The sequence below is a fragment of the Equus przewalskii genome, chromosome 18, assembly GCF_037783145.1.
Source record: "Equus przewalskii isolate Varuska chromosome 18, EquPr2, whole genome shotgun sequence".
Taxonomy (NCBI): Eukaryota; Metazoa; Chordata; class Mammalia; order Perissodactyla; family Equidae; genus Equus; species Equus przewalskii.
The window spans coordinates 57,740,812-57,763,287 of record NC_091848.1 but is presented as its reverse complement, the minus strand read 5'-3'; the positions used below and the strand labels follow the sequence as shown (position 1 = coordinate 57,763,287).

General features: G+C 41.8%; 1 long non-coding RNA gene across 1 annotated transcript; it reads right to left on the bottom strand.

The window, feature by feature from the left end:
* Window positions 1–2,091: 2,091 nt before the first annotated feature.
* Window positions 2,092–2,825, bottom strand: LOC139076954 (uncharacterized). The gene is made up of 2 exons (XR_011529045.1): window positions 2,708–2,825; window positions 2,092–2,426 (listed from the first exon to the last, which is right to left on the bottom strand). It is a non-coding gene; the product is annotated as an uncharacterized lncRNA (long non-coding RNA).
* Between the last annotated feature and the right edge of the window lie 19,651 nt (window positions 2,826–22,476).

Sequence of the window (22,476 nt, the reverse complement as noted above, 5' to 3'; positions counted from 1 at the left end):
TAGAATGATGCCTGAGGTAAGCAGTTTTAATGAAACAAAACTAAATATAAGTATATATTTATATTTTCCTCACAATGCATAAAGAAATCAGGTGATTTTAATATGTATAATATTCATTATGTTATTAATATATAATGTTGTTAGGATATAAAATAAATGGGCAGAATTTTTAACAACTTAAGAGGATAGAATTTAAGTGGAAAATTGAAAACCAGAATTGAACAAAATTAGATGCATACACATGCACCAGAAAAAAATTACTGGTTTTTAATATCCTTACAGAATAAGAAATAAGACAGTTGATGGAACTGTCCTCATAGAACGCAAACTCTGCCATCATTTCAAGCACGCTGGATGGAGAGGATTAAGGGCAGGACCCATATTTCACACCTTTGCTTCCTGGGGAATGAGGCTGCCTAAGAGAGAGGCATGACCAGCTACTGCTCTTTTCCACAAGCTGCGTGTGCAATTGTGTTATCATTCAACAGAAGTTCAAAGTAGGAAAATATCTTATTACAGGTGGGGACACTCCAAGAAATTTCTGGATTGTTAGAGTGAACAGAAATATTCAGAAACGAGCCTGTTTACCTTAAAATATCTGAATGCCAGATGCAAAATGTTTGAACATAAGTCCCTCACTTAATAAGCAGAGATGAACACAGTCTTGTGGTCACTGACAAGAAAGGGGTGGATTTATTTGATAAGAACTGCAGATGAGTACTCTTCCTGGGTGAGAGAAGTTCGGATGGACTGCAGACTCCAAACCAACAACATAAGCGCCATCAGAAGCCTTGTAAATGGTATCAACAATACAAGATGGGCTTTAAAAAAATACCGAATAGGCCTCCTAAAAGAATAACGTTTTACCACCAAATTCCCTCGGTCCAGGGCCGCAGGAGAATGTGCCTCTACTAGATGCCTGTAACATTTCCCCCTTCGCTTCTCAGGCTGGGGAGGCTCCACAGCCATCTCCAGTGACCGTCCCCTCCAGGCCTGATGCTGCACACAGTCACCGATTCTAACAGCTTTCTCTCTTTTATCTTCCATAAGGTTAAGGGTTTCCAAAAGCCATTAGGACCCAAGAGAGTAAAACCAATCAAACGAAGAAGCATAAAATCTCCACAAACATAAGGAATCTGCATGGTTAAATTTCTTCTCCAAAGTCGCCTGCACCCCAATTCCATGTGGCTCTGCCTTCGGTAGGCACCCGTTAGACGCCTCTGCTCTCCCCTTCCGGGGAGAGTAACAGAATCCCCCGTCTGCTGAGCCGCTTGTGCATTTCGTGGGAAGCGTAGGATGCTGTGACCTCCTTCAGAATTCTGTACTAACTTTTTACGGGGGAAGCCTCCTGCTTCCAATGTCTAGAACTGTGGAATCTCTAAATATGCTTTCTTTTTTTGTCACGGTCTTCCTCTTTCCAGTTTCTTAACATGGTTTTGGTTTCACTCCTCAGTCTTTCTCTTCGGTTTTGCCTGCGACTTCTGCTGTACAAATTTAATCGTAAGAACAGCCAGACTTCTGTAGCACTGACTCTGCCAGCACTCAGCCAGCCTCACGGCCTCTCTCTGTGGGAGGGTCATGACTGTCATCTCCATCTTCAAAGTGAGAGATGGAGTCAGGGAGGTTAGACACCCGGCTCCAGGGGGCAGCACTGAGCAGCGCAGAGCCCTGACTCCATGGCAGCCCGCTGCTTCCAAATCCTGCTTCTGCCTGCCCCGCAGCGCTCCCACCTACCCGCTTCCCTCTGGAGGGTGTTGTCCTCTGTGCCTTTGGTCCTGGGTCATTTTATCCCCCCGTGTTTAGAGTCTTCAATTCTCATAAAAAAACAGAAATAAGTGCTAAAATATTTGGAAGCCCTTTTTAACTTTTCTGGGGTGAGATATTTTCCAGCTCTATCACCATGGACTTAACAGTCCCCGAACCCCAGGAGCCTCCCTGATGTGCAATCCGGGGATTTTAATAACCGCCCTGCGCTGTTATCATGACAGCAGATATTACACAAGCACAGCGGGGCCCATTCATCCAGCTGCTGCGATGGGCCTTCCTACTCGGCTCCCTAACTCCAGAATCTTAATGGTCAGTGAGGGTCCATCCAGTCCAAGAATCTATTTATTAGTACCTGGAGAGGATCTTGATTTTAGAACTTTGGGAATACAAAATTTTTTTTTGAGAATCATCACGTTCTCTGTTTAATTACATACAGGTTCTTATTCATAAAATACACCTATCAGTTTATCGCCTCGGCTCCAAGTTCACTCTCCAGTACCCGCTCTGGGATATCGGCAGGGCGCTTTTCGGTCCTGGTGACTCCTGGGAACATGGATGCTCACATTCCTTCACCCTGTGACCCCTCCTGTGTAGGACACTGCAGGATGCAGCTCCTCTTCATGAAACCAGTTTCTTAACCTTTTGCAGTGTCAGAAATGCTGGAAAAGAAAGCCATAAAATTATGGTGATAGTCAGTGGAAGACAGTGAGACATTTTAAAATCCATAGTTCCTGAAGGACAAATCATGAATGTCCATGCATTCGAGCTCTCTGTTGACTGAGAATGGCTATTTATCTCCCACAGGGAGGAGCCGGTGAGGAGCCACGGAGAGTGGAGAATAAGCCTTAGCCTGGGGGACCTGCCGAAGGAGCGGGTGGTGCGTGGGTGAGGGGAGCCCCCTTCCCTTTGCCTCTCTCGCCAGCCCCGCGTGGCTCCTGACCGCTCTCGGATGACTCTCCTCTGGTAGCACGATGTCCCACGTGCTCCTTTCTGCTCCTGCAAAACAGCTACGCAGTGGGCACACTAGAGCATGGCCCTGCCTTAAACACTCTGCAAATGAGAAAGACGGGGAAGAAACATCCGTCTCTGGCTTACGTCACGGAAGAATTATGGTGAAAAACATGGCATAAGGAGATTCGCGTTTTTTCCTAGGACAGTATTCCCTCTGCTGGTGAAAGCCTGGAACTTCCCCCACGAATGCAGCTTTATAAAGAAGCAGCCGACCGGGACTGTCGTTTCTGTATTCCAGGGAACACTTGGCGTTTTCTTGCACACCACGTGTTGTTTTTAGAGTCTGACAAAACCTCCAAGGAAATCACCAGTTACGTCTTTTTTTATTTTCCTACATATTCAATTCTGAAGTTTTCTCTTCCCCAAACGAAAGCTTCGTGTCTGAGGAGAGACTGCGTTTATTTACTAAATGAGCATCTCTCTCCCAGGGTGTGGTTTATTTTCCATAGAGCCCAACGTTATGATTTAGAAGGAAGCTCTCCCAGTGTGGTCCCTGGAGATGCTCTCTTGGTCTCACAGAGAATTAAAGTGCAATTGTGTCCCAGAGGCGAAAAGTGATAGATATCTGTGTCCAATTCAGTCGACTTAATAAGATCCTTGTGACCTACACTTGAGGCTGTCCTACTCATTTCTGCCTTCGGAGGAAGCTTACGTCAGCGGTCCTGGAGGAAGCGGCCTGTTCTAGTGACTCACCTGGGAAAGCCGCGAGGAGACGCCTCCTTGGGCTCAAAGAGGATGCCAGAGCCCTCCAAGGGTCACACAGCTAACACTAGTGTGATTTTTGCACTGATATTTAACACACTAAGAAAGTAAGAAATAAATGTAAATAGAAGAAAAAGGAAATTGACTTGGATTAGACTCCTCTCAACATTTTGATGAAGGCACTGGGGTAAATAATTAAAGCAGTAGATTTACCGGCAATTTTCAGAGTAGTACCTGAATACCGTTCCTACCCTGGAGGGCTTGCATCCTGTGTTACCCGAGGAAATGTTTCAATGTATCCTTACAGCTCGCCAACAGTCACTCCAAACTCAACTTCCGATTAATTCTGACAGCGCGGGGTCCCCTTTCCACTTTCTGTTTTTAATTGTTTTTCCTCCTGTGTTTTGAGTTGAATATTCACTTTCTCCTAAAACTGAGATTATTTTGAAGAGTGTTAAAAGGTAAATTTCAAAAATGGTTAAAATCATGACTCTCATGGAGATAAAAATGAGCAGATGTTAGAGATTTTATTCTGCTCATTAACCAGTGAGGGAACCAGGCAGATGTCATACCTGGTTTAAAAGAGAATCTGAAGAAATGGTGCATTTATAAATCAGGAATATTGAAGTGAATGTGCAAATGGAGGCAAAGTTGGTTTTTGAACACGAGGAGACAGGACATTAATTGAACCTCTACCGGGCAGGGCACAATTTGCATGTCAACAGACAAGAGTTATTTTGCACTGTTACTACTTATCTTTGATTTACAGAGTTGCAGAAGAGCTCAAGGCCGGAAAAGACTAGGATCAGAGAGTCCTGCAGTGTTCTAGGGCCTAGACAATGCATGGTTTTCCAGTGAAGCACAACTTTTTTCCTACAAGAAAAAATAATTTTCTGCTTGAGGCTCTTTCTATCAATTTTCTTAGAAAACAGGCAGATCCAAGGCTTGGTATGCAACCTCTGGGTTTCTGTGTCGGATTCTTCTTGTTTCTCTCACACAGCATTTAGTGAACCTCCATGAGAAATTGCTAAGTACACATATGAGATAGTCCGCACTTCGAGAGTCCCCCCAACAATGAAGTTTTATTTAACTACGTGAAATATCCAATTTTCTCTTGTTCCTTAGCATTCTTTCTATTTGTTTAGCAAATATTTACCAGTCACCCACTTGCCCAGCGTCAGGGCTAAGAAAACAGAAGTAGATCGACAGGGGGACCGAGGCAAGCAATGAGCTCAAATACAACAGACAGGAATTTTCTTCCAGAAACTCAGAGGTCCAAGAAATACCAACATACGTTATTTTCTTTAAATCAAAGAATCTGAATCTGAGACCCAGATACCTGATTGGCAGATAATTTAATCTCAGTCATTATCCAGCTTCCTTGGGGTCATGGGAAGGCCCAAGGATTATAAAAAAGCAAAATATTTGTGGGGTTTGTCTGTGGTCTTTGGTCCCACAGGGAAAATTGTGCAAGACTGTGTAGTTTAGTAGGCATTCTGACTGGCTTGTCCCTGTGGGTCGTCTCTGCTGTCGGTTGTCTTTGACTAGGTTATTTGACAGCTCCATAGAGATAGATGTTAACTTGTAGAGCATGAATAATAACCCAAATGTTTCCTGGGCATAGCTAAGCAAATGGTTCCTGTTCATGGCAATGCAAATTAGTTTTGTTTGATAGAGAATATAAATCTCTGGAAGTCAAATTTCCATTTGAACTGATTGTTATATATCTTACTGGTTCCCTTATAAATTATTGAGTTAAATGAAATCCTTGATGTACTCATGTTACATTTGTATGTGAATTATGATTTTTCCCTCTTGTAAAATGTGTCCTGTTTCATTCCCACTAAGATGTTGCCCTGAAGGTCACATGTCGTTTGAGTTGGCTCTCCTGCCTCAGCAGGGACGAGAGTCCTGGCAGGGATCTGTGGTTTCAGGGCTCCCACGTGGTTGTGCAGAGTTGGTAGTACTCGATTCTAGGGGGCGCCATTCACATAGGCCAAGAGTAAAATTTTCCCTTAGTAAACATGCTGCAGGCTGTTGGTCTCTGTCATGACCACTCAACTCTGCCCTGGTTGCTCAAGAGCAGCCACAGACAACACACTGATGAATCGAGGTGGTCGTGTTCCGAAAAAGCTTCATTTACAGAAACAGGCAGAAGCCCGCAGGCTTAGTTCACCAGCTCCTGACGTACACTGCAGTAGCCTGTCTGAAATCCTTGGAAAACTCTAAGAGAGTGAGAAGTAGGGGCTCACCATTTACATTTCTTTTTCCCCTGTGCCCTACTTGCCCTGCAAAAGGCACTGGTTTTTTTTGTTTCTCTTTATCCTCTAGCATAATTTTCTCAAAAAGTCTAGTCTTTTGAAAACAAAAGATGGGGGGGAAACTGTTGGAACATTTCGCTTTAGCCCATAGTGTCCCTGAATCACAGGACAAGAAGACTGCTACCATGATGTAAAAGGAGAGGAAAAACACAAGATCAAAACACTCATTGATAAATTATCTGGTCACAAGGATAAGACCTATTTCTTCTATAATCGTTATTATTATTATTTTTTTTTACAATTTTCTTACTTTTATGAAGTGCTATGGTTTTTCAAAGCATTTTTCAACATGTACTCAGACATAGCCAGCAAAGCAAGAAGAGCTAAGTCAGCTGTCTTCTAGTCAATGTTCAACAACTGGCTAAAGACTTAAACTACGTCAGAAAAGGCCATTGGCTTCCATCTGGTGCTTCTGGGATGCTTGCTGTGAAGGAAACTTGCTCCCCTGTAGGAAATCGGACTACCCCGCATCCACCTTGCTAGAGGGAACACATATAGGGACTTTGGTAGATGGACACCATCACCTGCAAGACATACGTGCAAGCTGTCTTGGACATCCAGGCCGGTTAAGCCTTCAGACAACTGTCGCATCAACTGATGTCCCATTGCCACTATATGAGGAACCCCAAATGAGAACTGCCCAGGCGGGCCATTCATGAATTCCTGACCCACATAACTGTGAGCAAAATGAATGATTATTGTTTCATGTCACCAATTTTTAGATTAATTTGTTATTTGGCAATAGGAACTGTAACAGGAAGAAAGCAACAGTGTTTGGAGAGTCATCGCACACGGAGAGTGAAAGAGAGAGAGGAGCCAGAGAGGATTCTAGACACTGAATCTTTTAGAAAATAATTTTGTCATCTCGGGGAGCAGGAAAGTGAGTTGGAACAAAATGAAGGAGGGAAGACGATGCAGATGATCTTGAGTACATTAAATTTCGAGCGTGTCTTCGTCAGTTCAGCCTGCTGTAAGATAATCCCACAGATTGGGTGCCTTAAACCACAGAAACTTACTTCTCACAGTTCCGGAAGCTAGGAAATCTAATCAAGGCATAGGCAGATCCAGTGTCTGCTGACATCCTGCTTCCTGCTTTGCCCATGGCCGTCTTCTCATTGTATCCTCACAGGTCAAACAGAGAGAGAGAGCCAGAGAGCAAGCTCTGGCGTCTCTTCTTATAAGAGCACTGTGAGGTTGTGAGTTACAATAAGAAAATACAGTAAGAGTATTCGGTCTTCGTCCCTGTTCCTGGTACAGAGCTCCTAAAGCCCTTATACTTTCCTAAGTGATAGAGCAATGACGGTGTCTTCTCTTATTCAGAACAAGCCCCTTTCAACCACACACGAGTTCTGTTAATGAGGTGATTTTTGGAAAGCCCCTACGTTTGGGGGCTGGTTCCCAGGGGAACCAATCCCCTGATTAGAGGGTTAGAACTTTCAGCCCCCCACCCCGTCCTCCAGGAAAGGGAGAGAAGCTGGGTTTCTCTTCTGTACACATGTTGTTAAACCTTGATTTTTTTCCTGTCATTCTGTCTCGCATCAATGTAATTCTTAGGCCGGCCAGAAGGACCTAGAGGGGAGAGGAATTGTCTCCCTTCTCTACAGCTTCATATGAGCCACGGAGGCTCGAATCACATGTCACTGTGGCAAAATCGCTAGATTTCATACATTTTCTTTTAAAAATGTCAACGACTAAGGTATTTTCTTTCATTGAAGAATTACTGCACATACATGACAAAAATTCAAATAGTTCAAAAGAGTGTATTATGACCAAGGGAAGCTCTCCTCTCATTTCAGACCCCTTTCTCCTTTACCAAGGCATCCACTATAAAGAGTTTCTTGTGGATCTTTCGAAATATATTCTGTACTTATGCAAACTTATATAGGTGTATGTATAGACACATAGACATCCAGTGTTTACCCGAATATGTTCTTTGTCTTGATGCACCTGAGAGACTATTCCTTTCAGATCTACTCTGGTCTTTTCATGGTGGCACAGCTTTCTAACGTAGGACAGGGCCAGTATCCCATGTATATAGTATAACATACAGATGACTCTATATTATGTTTAACATGTTTCTTATTGATGAGCATTTAGGCTGCTTTAAAATTTTTTTAAATTACAACTGCAATTAGCATGTGTGTATATACATATTCCATACATGCATGCATATAAGTATATATATCAGTGTATGGATATGAGAGTTTAACTATAGCATAAACTTCTAAAACTGGAAGGGCTAGGTTAAAGGGCATATGCATTCTATATTTTTAAAAGATAATATCAAATTGTCCCTCAAGGAGATTTTACTAGCTTCATTCTCACTGCCTATTTTCTCACATCCTTACCAATTAATGTTATCATTGAATAAATTATTTTTACCATTCTCATTGGTGAAAAATTATGTCATTGCTCTAATTTGCATTTCCTTAATTATTAGGTCGGTTTAGTTCTTTTAATACATTTTTGGCCAGTTATATTTCCTTTTCCCTGAACTTACCCATTTTTAATAGATTTTCAAGGGTCCTTGTGTATTCGGGACTATTAATCATGAGGCCTTCAGTTGTAAATAAGTCTACTGCTCAGTTGGGCGGAGGGGGGGGGGCAATGGAGGCACATTCCTGCCATCTCACCATGTGGGGACAAGTGAATGAAGCAGGGGACCATAAAGTCAGAGCTCTCCTCCCAATAATCCTGGAAGGAGCAGGAAGTCTGTTCCAGGGACTTCCTAGTTCTGAAATGAGCCTATATTGGAATATAACTATTATAAACACACCCTGATGCATGAATAATAGTCAAATGGCATATATTTCATTTAAAGGACAGTGGAACAATGACACAGAGTGTTCTTAGATTTACACTGAGACATTAGACCTGGCTCCTACAGTAGTGACTTAGCTGGGCTCTGTGGCAGAGGGCTCACTTTAGTCTTAGGTACTTCCTTCCATCGCTTATTTCTAGAGTAGATTAGCAGAGATGGAATGTTTAAACATTTAGGGACATTTTGGGGCTTAAAATCAAATGGTATATTTCTTTCTGTCGCAGCCTTTGCTCTGCCAGGGAGAGCTATTTTCCCAGGTCTGATCACTGCTTCCGGGTCTACAGAGCAACCCAGAGACCAAAGGATTTAATTTTCTCTTACTAGGGATGTTAAAAGTGGGATTTGGTGTTCTTTGCTCAAATAAGGACAACGGGCTGAGAAGTTGAGCTACCAGCAGCCCTTACAGAAGTCAGCAAGTATGCGTGAGCCGCCCAAGGAACACAGTGAGGTTATGAATTGAATTCTCCTCTCGTCACAAGTGGCCAGTGCCCAGCAGGCCCTGCAGTCTAGGCAGGAAAGAAACATTTCTTCTCTCTGTGACTGTAGTTGCCACTGTCATTTCGCACTGGCCTCCAGGTGGCTGAGTTTCCTGCAGAGCTTCAGCGGCCAGAGACCTTGGGTTACGCTCCCAGCCTCCAGGTGCTGCCATACAGTTCCATCCTTCAGAGGCTTAGAAGAAGTGATAATTTAGAGGCCACTTGCTAGATGAGTTCAGAGACTGAAATGTCAGCCAATACCTGAGTCACAGGCCATTGGGTGCCAGATGCTTATAATCCGCTGTCCGACGGAGGCTTTACACTTGACAGAGACCTGATATTTTAAAAGAGATGAAGTTAGTCACCACATAAAATCTTCCACCGATATCCATGTTGTTCTCTGTTTTTATCCAAATACTGAGGTGGGAAGTGCTCTAATTAAAAAAATGTGCAGCATATCTAAAAATATAAAAATGATCAGTAATTGGATTGATTGAGGTGATGGATTAGAGAGGTCCTGTAGACAGGAAGGGGTGAGGGATGCAGTGAGAAGCATTGTCCAATGCTGTGCACTGAGTATGGGGTATCTGCTGGCCCAGGAGACAGCTGACATTTTTGCTGCATTTCCATATCTGCAAAAATTCAAGTTGACATGAGCATATGGTAGCACCTCTAGGAATGGATTCAGGTTATGCATCCTCAGCAGCGATGTCACAGAGTGATACAGTCTTCCCATAAACCCTAGTGGAGGCACATATTTTCAACCCATTTCACTACTAGTGATGTTTAACTTTGATGGCTTGAATTAAGTTGTATCTGCATTCACGCATCTCCATTGCAACATCACACTTTCCCCTTTGTAATTAGAGAACATTTTGTGGAATGATACATTAAATCTATATAAATATCTCTTTCCTCATCACTTTCCATTTACTCATTTATTTATTTATATCCTATTTAGTTTTCCTATTTAGTTCAATGAGTGATAACCTGTTACTATCATAACGAATTTGATACTCAGATTCTCCCATAGTTGGCCACTGGGAGTCCCGTCAAGCTAGCTTCGTTATCCTTTTGACGTGGTCCTTTGTTCTTTGAGTTCTTCCTGAGTTCCTATCACAAGATATTCCAGGTTCATTTTGTATTTTCTCTTTCCCAATCTGAAATCAACCATTTTGCCAATGTGACTCTTAATGGAGAATTGTGGTTAAACACCATGATCTGGGTACTACGTGCTCGTTGATTTGGGGTGTTGCTGTTCACAGTTACTTTCAGTGGTCACATATAAACATATACAACTCTACACATTTACTTTTCTATATTTTAAAAATAAACTTTATTGAAGTTTAACTTATGTGCAATAAAATGCACCCATTTTAAGTATCCAGTTAAATGAGTTTTGACACATGTAGACAATCTTGTAACTACCTCCCCAATCAAGACAGGGTGACTTTCTATCATTCAGAAAGCTCCCCTGTGCTCCTCTGCAGTCAGTCCTCCTGACCCCACCACAGGTAGACACTGAATGGATTCTATCACCTTCAGTTGGTTTTATCTGCTCTAAAATTTCAGAGGAGAATCATACGGTGTAGTTTTTTGTGTTGGCTTTCATCACTCAGCGTGTCAATGAGATTCATTCACATTACTGTGTGTATCAGCAGCCTGTTCTTTCTTGTTGCTGAGTAGTGGTTCATTGGATGAATAAACCATGATGTGTTTATGGCATTGTCTGCTCATGAACATTTGGGTTGTGTTGAGTTTTTGCTATTGTAAATCAAGTTGCCAGGAAAACATGTGAAGTGTTTTTGTGGACATATGTTTTCTTTCCTTTTGGGTAAATACTTAAAAGTAGAAGAGTTGGTCTTAGGGGAAGTGTTGGCTAACTTTACAAGGAAGAGCCAAACTCTTTTCCAAAGTGGCTGCACCATCTTAGACTCTTATCGCCAGTGTATGGGTTTCAGTTGCTCCATACTTGCTGACACTTGGTAATGTCAATCTTTTTAATTTTAGCTAATCTAGTGAGTATGAAGTGATATCTCATTATAGTTTTAATTTTGATTTTATTGATGACTAATACTGGTGAGAATTTTTATGTGTTTATTGATCATTAATGTATCTTCTTTCTCCATGTTCAAATATTCTGACCATTTATGGGGGTGGTTTGCTTTTTCTTCTTGAGTTATAAGAGTTCTTTTATATTCTGGATGCAAGTCCTTGGTCAGATATATATATAAAAAATATTTTCTTCTAGCCTCAAGGGCTTGCTTCACCTTTCAGTTTTCTTAATGGAGCCTTTTAAAGAGCAAAACTTTAAAATTTTTCTGGAGTTTGATAATTTTTTTCTTATGTGCTTGGTAATTTTTGTGTCCTGAATAAGAAATCTTTGCCTAAGTGAAGGTCAGAAAGATTTTCTCCTATGTATTTTTCCAGGAGTTTTATAGTTTTAGTTTTTAGTTGAGTCTTTACCATCCATGTTGATTTATTTTTGTGCCAACAAAGAGAACAATTAAATTGTATCATACATTTGAACTTTCATGAAAGCTCTAATAAATATATTGGATCAAGAAAGATGCTGGGCCCGGCCTGGTGACATAGTGGTTAAGTGCACACATTCCATTTCGGTGGCCCAGGGTTCACCGGTTCGGATCCTGGGTGCGGACATACGCACCACTTGACAAGCTATGCTGTGGCAGGCATCCCACATATAAAGCAGAGGAAGACGGGCACATATGTTAGCTCAGGGCCAGCCTTCCTCAGCAAAAAGAGGAGGATTGGTGGCGGATGTTAGCTCAGGGCTAATCTTCCTCAAAAAAAAAAAAAAAAAGAAAGAAAGAAAAGAAAGATGCCTTCCTCCTTTTAAACCAAGAGAAAGTCACTTTGGGATTAAGCCCTGGATGGACTTCCTTAGCGTTCTGGGTGAAAATGTTTTGAGCAAATGCATTTAGGAATCAAATTCTTGGGTGTTCCAAATTTAGTTTTATAGCAAGAAAAAAAAAAAATCAAAGAAGTCAAAACATACTTAGCCCAAATCAGACTGATCTTATCTTTTTAATCATTTGCTGAGTGGCTTTACAGCCCAGAAGAGAAAGTGTTAACTGCTTTGGCCCATTAGCATGTACAGTCAAGGGAGTGATTTTCTCCACTGAATCACTTTTCTTGTTCTTATGGGGAGGCCAGCCCATCTCCCCCCCCGTCTCGTCTTGTTTGCCGTTCTCATGGTGGATATTAGCCAGGTTGTCTTTCGTACCCACAAAAGCTCTCCTCATAAACCAGACTGTATCATAAACCAGAGTTTCTCAACCTTGGCACTATCGACATTTTGGGCTGGAAACTTGCATGAGTTTACTGAGGCCGCCATAACAAAATACCACAGGCCATGTGGCTTCAACAATAGGAATTTGTTTCTCACAGTTCTGGAGGCTGGAAGGCCAAGATCAGGTTTGGTTTCTTCTGAAGCCTCTCTCCTTGGCTGGCAGATGCTGTACTCTTGCTGTGTCCTCACATGGTCTTTTCTCTGTGTGAGAACATCCCGGGTGTCTTTCTTGTGTCCAAATTCCCTCTTTTTATAGGGACATCAGTCAGATTAGATTAGGGCCCACCCTAATGATCTCATTTTAACTTAATCTCTTCTCTAAAGGCCCTTGTCTTCAAATGTCCCTGGGCAGGGCCGGGGGAATTGCCCCTGGTTCAGAAGCACTGTCTTAAAGGAACTCAAAGACAGTCCGCAGTTTGTTCACTTTCTGCCCCTCAGCCTTTACCACGATTACGTAAAATCACTCTGTGGTTGAGATAATTTTGAACCCAGATATTCCTTCAACCTGAATGTAAAAACCGCATCCTTTCTATTACATCACGTTCTCCTTATAGCCTAAATATTCAAAAAAGTTTAAGTGAATTTGGGAACATAAATTAGTGGGTACTAATTAGCTGCCATATGCTCTCTCTCTCTCTCTCTCTCTATCCATCCAGCCATCCATCCGTTCATCATCTATCATCATTTTCAACTCAAATCCAACCACACAGGATTTTATGCTAGTTTCCCCTCTTTCTATATTTGTTCTGTCCTTTTTTGACACTGAGAAAGCCCCTTTTACGTATGTGGGGTGTATATATATATATGTATCTATATCCACCCCATGTATGTATCCAATCTCTCATTGCCACTGTTACCACTGACATCTCATTCCTGCTGTGTGTGTCCTCCTTGCTTTGCTGGGCTCAGTACCCCTGGGCTGCTCCCCAGCATAGACTCCCTTCCCGCACTGTTCAGGCTTATGCCCTGCGCTGGGGTACCCCTACATAGTTACCCCTCCTCATCCTCCTTGGGTTCTGATGCCTCATGCTGGCCACTCCTGCACGGACACTCTCTTTACTCCTCACATTCTGACATTCTACATTAAGCAGCCCTCATAACATACACTTGTAATCTGATCCCCTATGACAGCCCCACACTTCTACCCTACACAGGCGCTCCCCTCCCCTGCTCAGACTCTGATGGCCCCTGCTGCCCTGACACCTGGTGTGGATGCCTTTGTTGCTTTCTCAGATTGGGTAACTCTGCTCCCCACCCTCCTGCATGGGCATCTACTGGCTTTAGACTGACTTTTTCTCAGGAAAGGAAGGGAAAGAAAGGGAAGGGGTTGGAGGCAGAAGAATTTTAAAGGGGCTACATGGAAGGGAAAGGAGTTGGTCAGGAGGGACCTTGTTCAAATCAAGATTCATTGTCTTTCTTTCCAGGCCAGCCCTTCCTCCTGTTTCCATCTGTGGTGACATTCTCCTAATCAGCAGTAAGCTCTTTGGTGAAAATAGAAAATTAGAGTCAGTGAGCATCTGCTAAGAATTTTTTCCTAAGCCGTGGGGGTATCTCCCTTATGTCAAGTACCTTGAAATCATTATTTTGGAGCTATAAAGGTATGGGATCATATAATGAAAAAGAAAGACTCTTTCCTAAATGTCATAAGACTACCAACTTCTCTGGTGTCTTTGGCCCCTGGGGTGGGAAGGTTACCTTTCATGTTGGACAAGGGTTATATCCTGGCATCAAAAATCTGTTTAAACCTTGAAAATCAAATGTACTGATTCTCGTTCCAAGAACTGTCATTAACGTATTGTTTCATTAGACAAGTCCTGGACTTCGGTTTCTCTTTTGGTCAAGTGAGAAGAGCATTTCTCATTGGCCAAAATAAGCAGAGGTCAGTGCAATAAAAAAGTTAAAACCAAGATGTGCCATGCTTCTCAGGTGAAAGGTTTTATGTAAGTACAAAATATTGATTTATTTCTAAAATACCTCTATCTTTATTAGAAACACTCCAGAGGGCAAAATACTCTTATTGTTTTGGAAATTAAATAAAAGTACCAGCAAATATTGGCTTAAACTAACTAACTGGGCCATTTTAAAGACAATCATTCATGTCATTGACATTTGAAATAAAATAATCATGCAAAAATGAATGTTTTGGTTATTTGTGTTGGCTTCTTGGTCATGGAGTTTAATAACATTAGTAGGACTTTGTGGATGCTTGGAGAAAGGCAGATTGACCAAACCACCTCTGGAATACTTACGCTTGATATTATTTTCCATATCTATTTTATTCTTTCATCAAACAAAATTTCAGAGTTCATACACTTTATGACCTGTAGTTTTTATTATAAACCATTAGTTCTGCTCCTAAGAAGTCATTGGCTGAGATCTCTCTGTGTTTTATTGACTTTAGCTGAATTACATTCAGATACAGTTATCAATTGTTATAGTTGGCGGAGGAGGCCAAATGGTTGAGTGGAAAGCACGCTTCCCGGGAGTCCTGGGATCCGGGTTCACGCTTCAGGTCTGTGGAATCTTAGTTTTTCTCCTCTTTGGGTCTTGGTTTCATTTGTCAAATAGGGGATGAATATATTGCATCTATCCATCTCAGGGGGATTTGTGTGACAGTAAATAAGTGTGAAAGCCATTTTGAAATTCTACAACACTGTACTACAGAAGATACTCATTTATGTTTAATTCCCTCTGCATTTGTTAAGTGAATTTATCTTCATTCCCTCATCTACTCCACTTTTCAAATACCCCTTTTCTATACAATTACTTTCATTATACGGGCTGGAGAGTTTGTAGACCCATTCTGTTTTTCTGTTACCTTTTTCGGCTTTCTCCAACTTTTCATCAAGCTCATTAGTTCTTCCCCCATGTAACAGCTCAGTTTTACTCTATCACTCTAGCATCATTGCTGTCAATCTGTGTTGAGCCTACTCTTCTTCAGTAATGAGTTAGGAGATGGGGTAGCAAGGACCTTTCTCAGCTTTACTCCTACTTCAGAGTCTTAGCTCACCAAAGAGCCCTTAACTAGCGACATTGTGACTAATACTCCCCAATAGAAAGCAGAGTATGGCTTTTATGTTTTATACAGTGAATCCTCTTTCGGCGCAGGCACTTTGGGGACACCTGAACTTGCATAACTGGAGAACCTGATATCCAGATGTTATAGCCACGACTGTGTATGGAAGACACTCAGGGAAAGGGTTAAGGGAGAGGTCTTCAAAGAATTGAGATTGTGCCATTCTTGAACACAGCACAAGCTTAGGGACTTGAGGAGTGGGAGATACTTGGAAATCTGGAGTGGGAAATAGTCAGGACCTAGGAATCTGTTATCAGGGAGCAGAGGCTCGGCAGTGAGCAGGAGTCTAGACCTTGGGAGAGGGACTCTTGAGAGCCGGTCATGTCTCCAGCCAAGGATGAGGAACTGGGGGTAGGAGAGTATACCAGCTATTGATTAGAGGTGAGGGTCAGGCTGTTGACAAAAAAGAAGCAATGTTGTCAGAATGGGGGATGATGGAAGGTAATTTAGCACCTTCTTTAACTCGAGTGAATGATGCTGCGTTCTACAAGTTTGGTTCAAAGCTTATTAAATCCTCTCTTCCTGAAGTCAGGTTTGTCCTAGGGACTCAGATGTTGCTGAGCTACTCCAGCTGTGGAGGAAGGAGTTCTCTGGAGGCCGGGAATGAGGCACAATTGGCCGACAGCTGCACCATCAGGGAAAGAAAACTGGCTGTGAAATCAAGCCACCTGCGTTCAAGCCCAGCCTCATTCTCCCTGCAACTGTGAGCAAGTTATTCACTTTCCTGAGAATCAGTTTCCTCGTCTGTGCAGTGGGGATGATCTTGTCTATGTAATAAGGTTATTTTAAGGCTTAGGGAAAATAATATATAGTTTTGGGAACTATCCTGTGCTATATATTCATTGATATTCTTACTGATTTAAAAAATAGTATTCTACTACTTTCATGTGTGAGAAAAGCAGAAGCTTACAAAATTTTTTGAAACTATGTGCATGGCTGGCTTTGTTTCTTGGTTCAATTTACTCCCTTTGTGAGTCACTGTCTTAAACAAAATTAGGGTTTTTAATTTTTGAGCAAATGCTAACAAATCCTCCTTCATTCAGCAATTATTTAATGAGCATCTACTATATGTGAGGTGCTGTTCTAAGTGCTTGGGATATTTCATAAATAAATCAAACAAAAATCTCTTATAATCGAGCTTATGTCCTGGTGGGAAGAGATGGACTAGAAACTGAACGTAATACATATAATTTATTAGACTGTGCTACGTGCTATGGAAGAAATAAAGCGGGAGAAATGTTAACATTTTAAACAGAGTCATTAAGGTAGACCTCATTGAAAAGGTGATATTTGAATAAGGAAGTGAGTGAGTAAGCCATGGGGATATTTGGAGGGAGGTGCTGATGGCAGAAGGAACAGCCAGTTCTAGGGCAGGTACTGAAAAACTACAGCCCATGGGCCACATCTGGCCCACCAACAGTTTTTGTCAATAAAGTTTTATTGGCACAAACAGGCCAGTGCTGAAGTGAACTGAACAAATAATGTTTTACTTTCTCTTTTTCTGTGAAGGAACGGATTAAAAAATTTTCATTTATTTACCATTTTCCTTGTGGAAGTTCCTTTTTAGCTTACTTAGACTATATCTAGTGAAAGCACAGTATTAATACACAGATCTGTTTTTTTGACAGATCAAATAAGGGACTCTCTTGCCTTTTATCATATTTATTCCCCCTAACAATGGCAATCACGCTTTTATTTGTTCTTTAAATTTTGCTTATGAAAGAAAAACACCCAGCCTGTTCCCAAAGAACATTCAAAAACAACGGGTGAACAGAAGTGCGATACCAGACTGGGTCCAACAGGTGGCTGTATTTCTCAAAGTTTCAAAACCGGCCTGCCTGCCTGTCGGGTGAAAATTGACGTCCCAGTCTGCAGATACCTCACTTAACTCTGTGATTCCAGGATCACTAATTTTATAACAAGCGGCTAAGCAGTGGGGAAAAAAAGAGAGATCATCATACAACCAGAAATTATTTCACGGGCTTTGTTCAGATCAGGGCTTCTATTGCTCTTTCAACAGATTTGTGACCAATATTTGTCCACATCTTCAGTCTGCTTAGCTACTCTGTGGCACCGTCTCAAACTACATGGGAAATATGCAGAGTTGAGACATCGGGCGGAGTCCTGGATGCATCATATAGCAACTGAGGGAATTTGAAAGCTATTTGCCCCCTTGAGTAATTTAATCAGTAAAAGACTTTAACAATAATTCCTACTTCATAGTATTCTAGGAAGTTTCATATAGGATGTTGGTAAAAGTCCTTAATTTTCATCAAGAGGTTTTATACTGTTATTATTACTATTCACTCTTCCTTCCTCTTTTCTCAAATGTTTTTCACAGTCTGTTTTATTCTATCAGAACATGTCTGTGCATAGATCTCATCTTACCCACTTGGAGTGACCTCTCCATGATGGCCCTGGCTTACTGTTTAAAAGATTCTGAATTCATCCTTGTTCCCTTGGCACTAATATGTGGACAGCTGAAGCCATGTCATCCCAAATATTTCCCAGGTATTTTCTCCTGAATATGCCTGTTCTGTGTTTGTCTCCTACAACGCTATTGTCCAAAATGGAATCTAGTTTTACTTCAAGTTACTGTTTTAAAATCTTTTGTGCAGGCGAGTGTGTTTTTTTGTCAGACCTAGTCTTTCCAGTCCTTATAAAATAATGCTGTCCCTAGGCCGTTATTCTGATAAGTCAATGTACAGAAAATGAAATTCAGCAATTTACACACAATGTGCAAGAGGTTTTAGTATATAAAATTCTAACCCCAGGAAGGTTACAACCAAATGTGAAACAGAGTAAGAGGAGATCATTCTCGGTGCAACAAGTCAGAATAATCTTTTTCTCCTACTCCTTCTTTACCAGATATCTGCTTCCCGTATCACTCTCTCTCTGCAAAATCTAAAGAGGGGTTGGTGGACAGGAAAGATGTTGGTGGGTTCTCTGTCCACCTGAGACACACGCCTGTTCCCACAGATTATAGGTCAAGTCACCATGCAGCCTTCAAGCTCCTCCATACGCCTGTGCCTCAGGGATTCATCCTGAGATAGAATCCTATTATCCACCCGGTGGGGAAGAGATTCCTATATTATTTAGTCTTTGGAATACTGGAGCCTATTCTGATCATTTTACCTAACACAGAATTTGAAAAAAGTACAAAGAGTAAAATAATGAAGAGCCTGTATTGATTAGAGAAGCTCAATGAAGAAGATGACAATTTCTTCTCAGCGTTAAAAGATACTAGCTGAGTTGAAATATAAATTTCTATATTCATTGCAAATGCTAGCAGCAGATGAGACCTTAGTTATTCCCTTGAGGTTTACTCATTAGAGGTTATGGGAGTTACAGTCATGCATTAATTCAACAAACATTTATTTAATGATTTTTCTGTGTCAGGCACTATGGTTGATGCTGAGGATATACTGATAACCAAGACAGACGTAATCTCGTCCTCATGGGTGCATTAGCTTTCTACAGCTGCTGTAACAAATTACTACAAACCATGGCTTAAAATAACACAGAAATTTACAGTTCTAGAGGTCAGAAGCCCAGCATAGGTCTCACTGGGCTAAATCAGGGTGTCAGAAAGGCTGTATTCCTCTCTGGAATCTCTAGGGCAGCATCCTTTTCCCTGCCTTTTCCAGGATCCAAAGGCTGGTCTTGTGGCCTCTTCCTCTATCTTCAAAGCCAGCAATGTGGTATCTGTCTGACCCTTTGTCCTTCATTGACTCTTTCTATGACCACAGCTGGGAAAGGCTCTCCACTTCTAAGAACTCATGTGACTAGCTTGGAAAATCCAGGGGAAAATCCATCTCAATGTCTGTACCCTTAACCACATTTGCAAAGCCCATTTTGCCTTGTAAAGTACTATTCACGGGTTCTGGAGACTAGGATGTGGCCATCTTCGGGGCTGTTATTCTGCCCTTTACGTGGAGCTTAAAGTTGAGTGCTTGAGTAGCAAGCTCAGATGTCATTTGGGCAGCAGGTGACTGAAACGAGGGGGGTCGGCTGTGAAGGCTCTGTGACCAGGCGCATTCACGCGGATTGTTAGCGCATGAATACACTGGCGCCATGTTGCCACATCTATCCATATGTCAGGGAAAGCTGGAAATCTGGATTATGTGAAATCTACCAATTTTTAAAATGTGAGCAACTGTCTTCGGTTGTGGGTTCCTCAGAAGCAGACCCTGCGTTGGGAATTGGTATATAAGTAGTTTACTTAGGAAATGCTCCAGGGGAAGCGGGAAGGGCGGGTGATCATCAGGACCAGGAAGGGGAAGAATCCCAGCCAGGGTGCAGGCTCAGGCACAGTCCTACAGCCTGGTCCCATGGGGAAACTCTGCAGCATGAGTCATAGCCCGTGGTTACCCCCGTGCGGAGCAAGGGAGCTGGGGGCGCGCAATCGTGCACGGCTCAGCCATTGGTTAAGAGCTTCCTGAGGGCGCACAAACTGCCCGGTATCACTCGGGTGATCCTGGATAACAGTGCTCATGTTATTTTCTTACTTGGTCTGATGTTTATATGCCCCTAGATATCAGAGGAACAACGATTCCCAAAAATATCCATGTGGCTAGCTGACTACCCTAATTCTAAATGCCCTTCTAAATCTAGGAAAGTATGCATGGGAGATTGTAATCACGTCTTATAGGTCAGGAAACGGCCTTACAGTCCAGCCAGTTGAGCTCACATGTTATTGTAGAGAGGGCATGAGAAGTAGAGCAGGCCAGAGTTGGTGAGAAAAATGCTTTCCTCGCCCTTTGGTCCTTTCTTGGAAACCACCATCCATTGCCTGAAACTGTATCTAACGCTTGGTTTTGTTACTCAAAAGAATGTCATCAGTACCTTTGCTACAGTTTCATGAAGTAATCTGCCTTCTTTTCAAATGATAGGTTTTCTGTGTCTTCTGGGGGTCACAACTAGTTTTTATTCGTGTATCTTCCAAAGCACTAGAGGAACCCATATGCATTGAAACATTGTCACATGTTAATTAAAACGTCCAGGAAAATTGGCCATTTTTTCAGAAATCAAAGAAAATAAGTCAGTTGATATTTAAAAAACTATTTAAGAATATTTGTGACTCTTTTTGTCGCTCCTTTCTGTAAGATTTTTGCAGGTATTTTGGTGAGCAAATTTGGTGAAGGCATTTAGTTACAAGTCAATCTACTCATTTTTGGATGACTTGAAGAGATGGAAATGGCATTAAAAAGTAATAATAAGGCAGCTGAAAATTTGGGAAGCCAGTATTTTAATTTTATTGTTTACAGAGCTGAATGAAACTGGAGAAAGAGAGCAGTTGACTCTTTATCATGCCCAAGAGTACATGTGGTGTTAGTCTGGGGATAATCTCATGAGTCTTATTAAAGAAAGATTATATGACTGTGCATTGAAGGCTTTGGCTCAATTTTGATTTTATAATGCTTAACCCAGTCATAATTATATCTTTACAATATTCTAGATGTTGAGACCACTAAACACTTGCCCAGCTAAACCACAGATTCCATATGGACACATGCATCTTGTGGAGTTCACGTCACAATTTTTCATTTTTAAAAATATCTTTTAATTGGTTTAAGGCACCAACACCATGTGCTGAAGTCTGCTAGTGCACTAATTTGAAGACCAGCTCATAAAAAAAGTACCAGAAATATCTGTATGTTAAATTCCTAGAAGTTTTCCATGAGGTCAATAACTTGGATTTGTTTTTATGGATTGTTGCTGAGTAAATTGCATATATAATTTGCTAATATCTCTTACCGTATGTTTCATCTTTAACTGTCATGAGTTAGGTCTCAAATATTGTCAAACCTACAAGAACATGGTAGAGATAGGTGAGGTGACTTAGTCAAGCACGTGTAGGGTGTAGGCTATTTCTCCAAAAATGATGATGGAGTCAAGAAGCCACCAGTTTCAAAGTGGGAAGCCTTGGTTATGACTTTTATTAGCATGTGACAACAGATGAGTATCTTAGCATCTGGATATCCATTTCTTCATCTACAAAATGAGGAGTTCAGATTTAGACAACTTTCGAAGTCTTTCCAACTCTGCCGTTCTGCCTCGTTCTCTGTTTCTCCATTCAGACAGGCTAGAGCTAGGTCAAGATGACATCACTGTCTCTTCTTTTGCTCAACAGATTTATCCTACATTTGTCAGGCCATTTCTCTTCTAATCTGGAAATCCAAGTTTAGGAAATCCTGGCTTGTGTTCTAGAGTCACTAGACCCTGTAAAAGGAGGCACTGGAGTTTCTCCTAGTCGGTCAAGTCATTTGTTCCCTGCACGAACACCATAAAAACAATCTTTCTGTTTCCATTCCTTTTGCTTTGACGCCTGTGCAGTGAAGAAAATTGCTCCCAAGATACCAACCAAGCTTTCTCTGGCCACTTTCAACTAGTGGTCCTGGTAGGGAACAGGAAGGAATTGACAAGCTGGTCTCTGGAGGAAATGGGCTGTACGGCTTCTTCCACCCGCAGCCTCCAGACCCTACTGGACAGACCCTGCTGAAAGCTCTCCACGGGGATCAGGGCTCTCGCCTTTGGAAACAGGGCCACTCTTCTTTCCTGGACTGTGGGGCTTGTTTGAACAGTTCAGAATTGCGTTCACAGTGATTACATGTTCTTTTTGGATTTTTCCCCTTGTCTCTTTGGTTCTGTGTTTTTGCTAGAATAACCTGCAAGCTCTTTTAGAGCCCGATGTTCCTTTTCATGAAAGGAATTGTATCGTCTGTAGAGGAAGGGAGAAAAGAGGCGAGGGGAAGAGAGAAAATGGCCCAGTTCCACTTCCTTCCCAGATCCCCTTCCTGTTTTGGAGATTTTACTACAAATGACATAGGGGGAAGGCATGGAAAGAAACACCTACTTTCCTCTCAAACCCTATAAGAACGCGTATTTTCTGTTCAAAGACTTAACCACAGTGAGAGGGGACAAGGAGAACCCGGGATTTTGCAGCCTTGGTTCTGCTTCCAGGCAGCTTCCCTTAGGGCCCTGTGCCT